We start from the raw sequence: 10308 nt of genomic DNA, 5'->3' as shown, positions 1-10308 counted from the left end.
GCATGACATACTCTTTACGGTAACAATGTGCATTGTTAATCAATGAGTGTTGTTTTTATTTCAGCACATTGGTTCATCTGAATGTTGATGATGATGGAGACCAGAGTTCCACAGTCAGCAGGAATGCTGAGGAATGTGGAGGTTGTACTGGACAGTGTTCATCAGCGACTCCCAACTCATAAGAGCTGTTGCATAACCATACTGAGAATATTAGCAGGTTCAAAGATGATACAGAAAAAAAGCGAAGAGGCAAAGTTTTTCTGCCCTTTCATGTTCTGCATGTTCCTTTCCTATTAAAAGAACAGTCCCTCGAGTGAATGGATCATAACGTTAGTAAAATGGGAATGAGTCCCAGTCTGCAGGGGTGTGATCGATGCACTTAAGAGCATGGGAAACTCAGAAAGGGACTTTCTTAGACGTTTATATTATGTATAGTTGTTTTTAGCAATCTAGCCAGTCTGGCCAATTTCAAAAACTTGTATGTTAAATATAAATGAAAGGAGTTTACCAGATTTTGAACACATATCAGTGTATTTTAATTTCCAATTTGTCGGAAGCTTCCTGGAACCACACATTACAGGGGTGAACAAAATCTGCTAGAAATTTGTGACTGGTAATCATGAAGGGTGTGGAGCTGAGTGATTCTTGAAAATGCCAGTACATATTTGTAGAGAACGATAAAAAAATAAATAAAAAAACCCTCCCTGTGCAGCAAGGATTGATTAAGACTCCTTAGCACCCCTTGGCAGAGAGTTTTACCAGAAAGTTAATTCTGTGTTTTGTTTATTCAACAAAAGTGAATTACTGAAAGTATCATTATAAGGGGAGGATGTGGATATAAACTACTATGTGTACTATAATAGTATATATCTATCCATCCATCCATCTGTTTGCTAAATTCAGTTCAAGAATTGATTTGGAATTTAAAGAGATTCTCAATTCAATTCTGAATGTCACAAAAACCCTGGTAAAGACTTAAAACCCAGCTAAATGACGTAAAGAGACAGTCACCAGCTGGCTGTATCCCTATCCAGAGGAAAGAGAACATTGTGGAGAACAGACACTGTTGACAGGAATAATCAGTAATATCCTGGAGCCAGAAGAGGACAGGCAAGTGCTCTGCGTCTCTGAATTTGAACTAATGCTCTGGCCACGTGTACCCTGTTTCCTGTTATCTGAAATGGAGACCTGATCACTACGATGACTACTCAACCTGTAACAATGGTCTGAACAAGGGATGGAGATCCTTTAGCCTGATCAGATCATACTTGTCTGAGCGGTGTTTATATTGGATAAGAGGCAGACTTGTTGGAGTCTGGGAGACATCTGTGATTTCTGGAGCTGGGGGTGTAGTAATTTCCTCCCTCCACAGTTAACTTCCTCTGCATAGAGGCCTATGTCTCCTGGGGTGGGATTGGGAGGTGGAGAGTCAGGGGGTGTCTGCATGAGAATGGTCTATTGAGCTGTTATGTGAGCAACCTTGAGACAAACTCACAGCATGAAATGACACAATAGTAACTGAGCTAATCGAGCTTATTTTTTAGTCAGTTTAGGAGTAGACTTTGTGGCTCAACCTCCTGAGGCAGTCAGCAAAAGGACACGGCGGAAGGACAAGCAGTGGATTGTTGAGGAACTTACAGCTTTCTAAATATAGCGTTTATCCAGGCCTTCATTTGACTTTCATCACCACAGACATTATTAGATACATTCTGAAGACATGTAGACTTCTCTGATTGTGACAAGTAATGTATTAGTCAAGATACTTGGTGATGATGACTCTTCAAATGACAATGACCAGTTTTGACACATTATTTCCTCAAGAATAAGCCTTACTATATACGGCTACCTTCTGAACTTTGCACACACTCTAAATATTGACCTAGGTGTTACTGTATTGATCTTTGTGCTCTTCCTGAGTTGTTGTACTCTTTATTACTAATTCTGATATGCAAATTGAACACAGATGAAAAGTAGAAAGTACCTTAACAATTTTCTGAAATCATAGTAATCATCATGAACTCACCCACATGATTTTTCACATTCAGTTGCTGGTAAAACTCCAAATTCTAACACACTAAAATGTTTTATTATTTTTTCTATTTTTATTCAAGAACATTCTCTTTCTGCACCATGAAAGACTTATTTGTTTAACCTGAGTTTGAGCCATTTTTGCTGTCATGCCAAAGGCTTCACCTTTAATCTCATCACAGCACAATATTTTCCCCTCAAAAGGCTTCGGTTTTGTCACATGGTTTCAAGTAAACTATGGCCATGGCGTAACATTGGCCTTTTTGAGAAGTGGTTCTCCTCTTATCTGTTTTAACAGTAAAAAGATTTTTTTCCATTGAAAAAAAATGGAAGAAAATGCAAGAGTCTCGAAAACTTTTCACTGTGCTGCTATGCAGTTTCTAGGGTATTCCATATGTTTTGTAGGGCATTGCTAGGGTGTTCTGGGTGGTTGCTATAGGGTCAAGTTACTTTTATTTATAAAGCTCTTTATACAATACAGATTGTTTCAAATCAGCTTTACCATGAAAACAGGAAAATTATGCTTTTTTTTTTCATTAATTATTGAAATAGTTCATTTCATCTGTAAAGCAGTTCTGCAAAAACAGTGATGTAATCGTCCAGGGGTGCGTTTCCCAAAAGCATCGAAGCATTGAATTCTATTCTTAATGACGAAACTTGCGATGATGGTTGGCTTTGGGAAACGCACCCCAGCTCGTTTCAGTTCTCATACAACAGCGTCAGTACAGTCAGATCAATAACTAATGGCACTTTTCCACTGCTCGGCATGGCACAGCTCGGCTCGCTTTGCTTTTCTACTGGGTGGGGGCAGTTCTCCTCAGGCCAACGATTGCACATGGTGTGATTATGATTCAGGCTGCATGATAAGTCAGAATTCAGATTGGGATTGGTAGCATTCAAATATTTATCCAGTTTCTTTTGCTTGAAGATCAGATTCATCACACTATGGAGCCGAAGCTGTTCATAGGGTCTGTGCGGAGGACCTGTCTGGTTCTTGTGGTCTTTGCTGAGGATCTAGCTAGCCTCTGTTTTGTTTGAAAACACTTCGAACGTCAACAGGAAGTTACTCCGCTCAGGATCGCTTAGAGAACCTTTAAGTTGTAGGAAATTACTAGTCATCCAATTTATCATATCAACTATGCATTCCTTTAATTTTGTTAATGTTTCATCAGAGCGCAAAGAAAAATACAGCTGAGTATCATCAGCGTAACAGTGAAAACTAATGGTATTCTTCCTAATGATATCTCCCAAGGGTAGCATGTGCAGGGTGAAAAGCAACGGTCCTAGTACTGAGCCTTGAGGTACTCGATATTGAACTTGTGATCTAAATTATATCTCATTTACTGAACTAATTCTCTAGGGTCAATTTGCATTTTTTTTTTTAAATAAGAGGTTTAATAACAGCCAGCTTAAAAGTTTTTGGTATGTATCCGAATGACAATGATTAATTGATAATATTAAGAAAAGGATCTATGACTTCTGGAGTTGTTGATTTTGATGATTTAACAAATTTAGACAATTCTTCCTCTCCTATAGCAAGGAATGAAAGAAATTGTTCCTCAGGGGGTCTACTGTAGTAGACAGTTGCATGGTTATAATTTTCTCTCTATTATTAACAACCTTGCAAGTAAAGTCATTACTGCTGTGCTGTTTGGAAACATCTGTAGTTGAAGCTTTATTTCTCTTTAATTTAGCCAATGTATCATATAAATACCCAGGTTTGTGTTTGTTCTCTTCTAAGACAGTAAGCAGATCAAGCAGTTTTTTGAGACCTTTCTGTATGCAATAACACGCATTTCCTTTCATGAAATGCGAAATACCTCTAGTTTTGTTTTCTTCTAACTGTGCTCCATGTTTTGGGATGCTCTCTTAAGGGCTGGCGTGTGCTCATTATACCACGGTGTCTGACTATTTTCCATAATCTTCTTTAAGCGCAAAGGAGCAACTATGTCTGAAGTGCTGAAAAAGAGAGAGCCAATGTTGCAACATTGAGTTCTTCTAAACTATCTGGTATGCTAAGGAGTAGAAACTGATCAGGAAGGTTATTTATAAAGCAATCTTTAGTGGTAGGAAGTTATAGTTCTACCATATTTCTAACAGGGATTTGGTTTTGCAGCCTTAGCTAAATAGAGTACACGAGATTAGATAGTGATCTGAGATGTCAACGCTCTGCTGCAGAATTTCAACTCCATCAATATTGATTCCATGTGACAATATTAGATCTAAAGTATGATTATGACAAAGAGTGGGTCCTGACACATGTTGTCTAACTCCATTAAAGTTTAGAATATCTGTAAATGCCAATCACAATGCATCTTTTTATTATCTACATGTAGATTAATATAGGTGTTATGGGAGGTTGCGATCTAGCAAAGTAAAAAAACAGCCTGTAGATATGGCTCAAGCCTTTGCTTCAGTAAAAATCTGTTGGATCTAAACAGTGTGGTATGGTGAAAACACATCTTACTATAGATATGCTGATATTGTTTCAAACACTGTTGTACAGAAGCACGTCAAACTCTTGAGAGTTCCATATAAGTCCCATGACCAAAAATGGAAGTCAGACAGCCCATGAAGGCTGGTATTCTTACTCTTTCCAAATAATTGAGACCAGACTTTCAGAACTGTAAAGTCATGGAAATTGTACGCCACACATCTGCCACACTTAAATGGAAAAAATTATTTGAATGAATTTTCAAATACAGATTTGGAGGATGTCTTGTTTATTGTACTCAACCTGAAGAGATTAAACACTTAAACACTGTATTTAAGTAAAATCTTATTCTGTTATTCAAAAAATAGATTCAAACCATTCAACTCATCAAATGGTCATAAAAAATTATCCACATTAGTATGAAATTATATCATAAGCATTTAAAGTAATTATGAGGATTATAAGGACATGAAAAATAGACTGCTGAAGTCTCTCACAAGAATTAAGATTTCAGACATTGCTTAGAGAGAGTGCAAAATAAATCTGCTATTAGCAGCAGCTGTAAAAACAAAGAATCTAATACAATCACGAGGGAATAACAGTACTTTTTTGCAAACATTTTTTAATAGTTTCTACATTTAAACAGAGAAACTAAAGGTTTCTACTTTCTACAGCAGAGAAAGTAAAAATCACACTCTGTATTTATGGGTGTGGAATTTATATCAGTTTAATATTATATAATTCTGCCCAAATTATTATTTATTTTATGATACATATTTTTGGTTAGAATATGTGGTACTAGAATGTTCATTGTTAGATTTAGTGTCACCCGTCCAACCAGTCAGAATCAATGTTTTACTATTTCATATAGTAACCTCTGTCATCACAGTTGAATTTCCTAATATTTTCTTTTTTTTTTTTTTGCTGCTGTTTCAGATTCATTTTATAGTTGTCTCCAGTTCCTCCTTCTTAATGTGGTGTCAGACAAATTGCAAAGCACCCTATTAAAAGGAACTGTTATTTCCATTATGCAAACGGAGTAAAAAACATCCGCCATAGTTGCTTCATTCTGGCAACATTGTTCCTATTATCTATTCCATTGAAAACAGAGTATATAACATAGAATAACATGATTTCTTAGTACTCACATGAGCAAGGTTATCAAACAACAACCACCTCAGAGTCATGCTTTACCATAATCATTAACAATGATTATGTTCTGAAAAAGTTTAGATTCAAGAAAATTACATATAAAAATAACCTTTAAGTATAAATATAAGATCCTTTGCAATACCAACCACTTCCGGTTTACCAAAAAAGACTTTTATTAGATTTCTTGATGCAAGAACTGAGGAAACTGAGGAAAAACACAGAATCATTGATCACATTTGACAAGATATTTTCTAGCAGAGTCATTGCTGTGACAAATTTACATTTATGAAACTGAAAGCTTGTTGAACTTGATGATGTCAACTTGAAACTTGCGGGAAAATGTTAACTTCACCCTTACAAAAAAAAACTGCAGTATATTGAAGTACAACTGCAGTAAAACTGCAGTACAAAGTAATATAACTGCAGTATAATTAAAGGATTAGTCCACTTTCAATTCAAATTTTCCTGATAATTTACTCACCCCCATGTCATCCAAGCTGTTCATGTCTGTCTTTTATCAGTCAAAAAGAAATTAAGGTTTTTGAAAACATTCCAGGATTTTTCTCCATATAGTGGACTTCAGTGGCCTCCAGATGGTTGAAGGTCAAAATTACAGTTTCAGTGCAGCTTCAAAGGGTAAAAAAAGACATTTCGGTCATTTTCAGAAAAAATACAACTGTATATGCTTTATAAACACAAATTATCGTCTTGCATGTGCTTCCGCTTTCCGTATTCTTCAAAACGCTTACGCTGTATGTCAGGGGTCATCAACTATATTTGTCCAAGGGCCAGAATTTTTCTCTGCAGACACTGTAAGGGCCAGATACTCGTAATATAAAATAAAATTCGAATTGTATCCTAATATGTTATTATTTGATATACTAATTCTAATTCCAAATGTATTTTATTTTTTACATATTACCTGTACTGCAGCAAGCCACCAGGGGGCGATAGCGATATTTTAGGCTTCATATTTGTGAGGCTGTCAAGCTGTCCATCACTGTCACGCAATTGTGCGCTAATCCCAGGCAAGGAAAATTTTGACATTTGTGAAAAAATGAGCACGTGAAACAATAAAAGATGTTCAATGAGAGCAACGCGTTTATCGTCATTCTTGACTGAAGGCAGGCTATGGCACAAGCTACTTTTCAGAAGGGTTTTTTTTTTCGTTAGATTTAAAAATAAACAAATATGGAACGGACCCGAATATTCAAATATTCGTTCGGTGGGTTGGTATTCGATTTGAAAATTTGACATTCGAATATTTTTTTATTTTTATTTTTTGCACACCTGGGATCCCCCGCGAAACGATTCTCATTCCCCCTTGAATAAGGCCGGCGACACACTGGCTGCGTGAGCGTCTCAGCTGCGTGGCGTGTCCGTTTTTATGTCGGCTCCCATATTTAACAGGTTGGAGTTTGCACACTGAGACACGCGTCTCAGGCGCGCTCGAGCCACGCGGAAAACGCGTGCATGCTAGAAATAGAACGGACGCGTGTTCCAGCAACGGGAGTGTTCAGAACAGCGGAGTTTGTATGGACCGAAGTGCATGTCTGAGCTTGTGTTTTGTTGCTTTGACACTGTGGAAAATACAATAATAGAAACAAAATGTATTAGCATTTTTACCCGTTATTATCAATCTAAATTAATCTCGTTTTAATTTAACTTAATTTCGTTTTTCTTTATTTAAATTTCATTTTTCTTTATTTAAATTTCGTTTTTTCTTTATTTAAATTTCGTTTTTGTTTATATAAATTTCGTTTTTTCTTTATTTAAATTTCGTTTTTTCTTTATTTAAATTTCGTTTTTCTTTATTTAAATCTACCCTTACTGTGCCAATTTGTTAGTCAGAAAAATATTAGACTACCTTAAAAGTATTGCTTAATTTAACAGACCTGTGTGTGTGCGTTTTATATCACTAGTGCAGTGTCCGTTCTCGGAGCATAAGCCCTGCCCGCATGAGGTGCGCCGCTTCCCGCTCGCGCTGTTCTGACTGTAGTTTACTAAAAGTTTATTAATTCTGAATGTGTCGCGTCTCGCGTGTCCATCTATATTGCACCAAATGCGACACTGCACTGCCTTGTGAAGTCGATTGGATGAACGGTTCTCGAAATAATAAAAATGCAAACGGACATACAGACACAGATTCCTGCCTTTATTAGAGAGAAAAATACGTTCATTACTACCGAAGCTTCGAAGCTCAAAAAATGGTATTCGGACCAGCCCTAAACTTTTTTCCTCTTACAAGGCTATTCCTGAATTCAGTATTATTCTGGGGGCCGGATGGAAATCTCTGGCGGGCCGGATTTGGCCCGCGGGCCGCCAGTTGACGTTGCATGCTGTATGTCCTACGCCTTCCCTATTCAACTTACAGAAAGAACGCGCCGCCAGTTTAGTTTTTTTTCTGTAAGTTGAATAGGGAAGAATACGGAAAGCGGAAGCACGTGCAAGGCGATAATTTGTGTTTATAAAGCATATACCGTTGTATTTTTTTCGAAAATGACCGAAATGTCTTTTTTTAGATAAGACCCTTATTCCTCGTCTGGTATCGTTTAAAGCTCTTTGAAGCTGCACTGAAACTGTAATTTTGACCTCCAACCGTTTGGGCTCCATTGAAGTCCACTATAAGGAGAATAGAATAATCCTGGAATGTTTTCATCAAAAACCTTAATTTCTTTTCAACTGAAGAAAGAAGGACATTGACATCTTGGATGACATGGGGGTGAGTAAATTTTATTTGAAAGTGGACTAATCCTTTAAGCACAAACATAGATTTGCAGTATAATGAAGTATAATCACAGTACAACTGCAGTACATTGAAGTTCAACAGCAACAGCAGTTCATGTCCAAAAAACTGCAGTTTTCTATATGTAAAACTGCAGTAATCTTTTAAGGGCAGTCTGTCTGTTATTTCATAACTTTGGAGTTCACCACAAATATTAAGCCCACCGATGTGCTGTTTGCCATGTTCAGTCCCAAATCTGATTTACAATCATCTCAAATTAAGGCATCATTTAATACAAGTTTGTCCATTACACTATGAGTTTCTAGACTGTCTGACCAATGCCTGTCAACTAGTTGCCTCAGTCTCACGCTACATGTCACGCTGCAGGAATGACTGGACTTCCACTTAAATTTTAATTAAACAGTCACAGGATGCAAATTCCAATATTACTCAAACAGTGAAGTATTTCAGATGTTTACCCCATAAATAAACAAGACATTGCAAATGCACATATTACTCTAAACACTTGAATTCAGGTCACTGGACGTAACCTTTCAATATAAACAATTTTTATTAAACCAATCCTGAGTTCTTCCATAAATTAGAACTGATTAGCAGAACTTATTAGTGAGTTTATCATTGCAGCCTCCTAATAATCAGAGCTTAAAGTCACCATGAAATCAGAATTGACAATTCTTGTTTTTTATTTAATAGAATATTGTAGTGTTTATCATAAATTATTTATCTGTGCACATCATTATTTTGTAAAATGTGTGTGCCTTCTTTAATCAAAATAACCCCTTTAATCCCTCTTGCTCTCAATGGACAAAATAAAGTTGAACTCAGATATATGTCACAATAGTGAAGAAATTACAACTTCCATTTCATGCCTACTTTAATCAGTGATCAAAGAGTGATTTAATGCATCATCACAGAGTATAATGACCAGTAAGAAATGCCATATTACTGCTATTGTGACAGCTTCTAAAAACTTTGTACTTGAAATAGATCACTTTATTTGTCACATGTGAACATGACAGCAGAGGCCATTAGACAATAGCAGCCTTTTCTTATTTTAGGCAAAAAGCCATGTCTTATTAAGAAACAGAGGTTCATAAAGCTCTTTGCTGTAGCCAAAAATGATCTCATCTGCCATCGTTTTCCACTGAAGGATAATTTTAAAGGGTTAGTTCACCCAAAAATGAACATTCTGTCATTTATTACTCACGCTCATGCCGTTCCACACCCGTAAGACCTTCGTTAATCTTCGGAACACAAATTAAGATATTTTAGTTGAAATCCGATGGCTCTGTGAGGCATTCATAGGGAGCAATGACACTTCCTCTCTCAAGATCCATAAAGGTAATAAAAACATATTTAAATCAGTTCATATGAGTACAGTGGTTCAATATTAATATTATAAAGCGACGAGAATATTTTTGGTGCGCCAAAAAAAAAAAAAAAAAAAAAAACGACTTTCAAAACACTGCTTCATGAAGCATCGGAGCACTAAATGAATCAGTGTATCGAATCATGATTCAGATCGCGTGTCAAACTGCCAACGGCTGAAATCATGTGACTTTGGCGCTCCGAACAGCAGATTCGATACACTGATTCATTTATGCTCCGAGGCTTCCTGAAGCATTAGTTGCGTCCCAAATGACGCACTATAACCACACACTTATACACTATGTACTTGTGCACTATGCACTCATCCATGTAGTGCGTGAATTATATAAGGTTATTTTGTCATTTAACAACGGAGTCCGATCCTCCCTTCCCCTCCACTATGTAATTTAAGCTGTGACAGTTGAGTGCATGAAGTGTCCTACATTTCACAATTCGTTTTTTCCGTTAATTTAGTGCATATAATATTAATATTGAACCACTGTATTCACATGAACTGATTTAGATGTGTTTTTAGTACATTAATGGATCTTGAGAGAGGAAATGTTATTGCTCCCTACGG

Source organism: Megalobrama amblycephala, linkage group LG17, assembly GCF_018812025.1.
Source record: "Megalobrama amblycephala isolate DHTTF-2021 linkage group LG17, ASM1881202v1, whole genome shotgun sequence".
Taxonomy (NCBI): Eukaryota; Metazoa; Chordata; class Actinopteri; order Cypriniformes; family Xenocyprididae; genus Megalobrama; species Megalobrama amblycephala.
This window is presented reverse-complemented; position numbering follows the sequence as displayed.